This window comes from Mastomys coucha, unplaced genomic scaffold (assembly GCF_008632895.1).
Source record: "Mastomys coucha isolate ucsf_1 unplaced genomic scaffold, UCSF_Mcou_1 pScaffold18, whole genome shotgun sequence".
NCBI classification, from domain to species: domain Eukaryota; kingdom Metazoa; phylum Chordata; class Mammalia; order Rodentia; family Muridae; genus Mastomys; species Mastomys coucha.
The window spans coordinates 90,515,808-90,517,679 of record NW_022196900.1 but is presented as its reverse complement, the minus strand read 5'-3'; the positions used below and the strand labels follow the sequence as shown (position 1 = coordinate 90,517,679).

The 1,872-nt window shown below is 54.1% G+C and overlaps 1 protein-coding gene across 1 annotated transcript in view; it reads left to right on the top strand.

Annotated features, from left to right (window-relative positions):
• Window positions 1-1,676: 1,676 nt before the first annotated feature.
• Window positions 1,677-1,872, top strand: part of Cep85 (centrosomal protein 85) — a 38,945-nt gene continuing 38,749 nt past the window's right edge. Inside the window, exon 1 of the mRNA XM_031379002.1 lies at window positions 1,677-1,827. The gene's annotated coding sequence lies outside the window, so the exon portion shown is untranslated. The remainder of the gene's footprint in view (window positions 1,828-1,872) is intronic.

Here is a 1,872-nt window from a genome sequence, read left to right as displayed (position 1 = left end):
CCTACACCCTGTCTTTGTTCCCTCCTTCCCTACAAAACAAACAGAAGCCACCTTTTTTTTTTTTTCCAACTCTTAAAAATAGAAGCTTTGGGCTGGTGGGATGGCTCAGCGGTTAAGAGCACTGACTTCTCTTCCAAAGGTCCTGAGTTCAATTCCCAGCAACCACATGGTGGCTCACAACCATCTATAATGAGATCTGATGCCCTCTGGTGTGTCTGAAGATAGCTACAGTGTACTTTCATATAATAAATAAATAAATCAAAAGCAGAAGCTTTATTACAAGCAGGAAGAAAGATTCTGGCTAAAACAAAAGGCGGTTTAGGGAGCCCTCCAGCCCCTTCCTTTCTACCTCCCAGGGCCACTCAGGGTGGTCTGGGGCTCTGATGCCATCTCCCAGTGGCCCCTGGCTCCCACCACTTCCCAGCTTTGTCTGGGACCCACTGGCCTCAGGAGCAAGGAAGGGATTCCTTCCTATGTTATGATCCAAGGACTTCAGCCCACCTGAAGGGCCAAGGAGAACAAGACTATTTTGATTAGAAACTATAGCTCCCAGCAGCAGGAGGCCATGCTGTAAGCTTCTGGACAAACCACACAGGCCTCCTGGCCCACTCAGCCCCTTCCTTCATTCCTGATTAGCAGAAATGCTCTGTCTTCTAGTCCCTAGCACCGGGGCCTACACTCAAAGCAGAACATCTAGGAGGGGGTGTGGCTTGCAGACTGGCAGAGCCTGACCTGGGGGTTGGGTGGCAGAGTCTAAAGGCCTCAGTGAAAGGAAAGAGGGCAGAAGCGGTGGCCTCTTCTGTTCCTAATGCACAGTCTCCTACCTAGTCCCTCATACCTCAGGCTGCTTCTGAACCCAGGGCAATGGGGAAACCGAACAGCCCAGGAGACCCAGGGGACATGGGAGTCAGCTGTATCTGTACACAGGCATGCATGAACACACTCACTTTCTTCACATTAGTTCATCAATTCATCATCCAGACTTTATTCTTATTAACATAAGCCTCCTGATCCCAATCTCAGTGAATTTTCTCTAAATTCATCTGTCATTTCCAGGGTCAACATCCACCGACTTGTTATTAAGTGCTTTAAATTGTATTTTTCATCATTTATTTGTATTTAGTTGTAGTTATCCAAGGTCTCCAAGGCCATAAGAGAGATGGTTTTGAGGGGCCAGCCATGGGTGCTGGGAACCGAACATGGATTCCCTGAAACAGCAGCAGCGATAGCTCTGATAGCTCTTAACCGCTGAGCCAGCTCTCCAACCCCTCATCATTATTAACTCTTAATTGTAATAGTGACCCCAGGCAGGTCACAGGCACCGTCTGACTTCCTGGTTCCGGAGGGACAGGGGCCGAGGTGGGTTGAGCGGGATTCCCTGAAGCCTGGCCAAAGCCGGGCAAGCCACCCTGAGCTTCGCGGACACAGCGCCACCTAGTGACCGGACCCGGGATTGTGCGAGGAGGCCGCTCTAAGGAGCCTCAGTGTCATGCGCAGAGCGACGCGCCGGTCCAGCGCCTCCTGCGCAGTGATCCACCCACCCACAGCCCAGGACACAGCGAAGGGGCGGGACAGAAAGCGGCCTGCATCTCCATTGGTCAATTGTAGGCACAAAAGAGGCGGAGCAGCCACGCACCTCGACTTCCTATTGGCCAGGGGCAAGCCGAGAGAGGCGGAGCTGGGCGGCGCGCGCTCCGGGGCGTGCAGCTTGACGGGCGTGGAACGGCCGTTAGGCGACCTGAGGCGCGGATTCGCCGCTCGTGCGGACGTGGTGGCCGCCGCCAGTGTCCCAGAGTGAGGGGCGTCGCCGCTCGCTCTCAGGCCCGTGTAAGTTCTTTCGTGGGGACTCCCGCCGAAGCGGCGGTCCCTGTC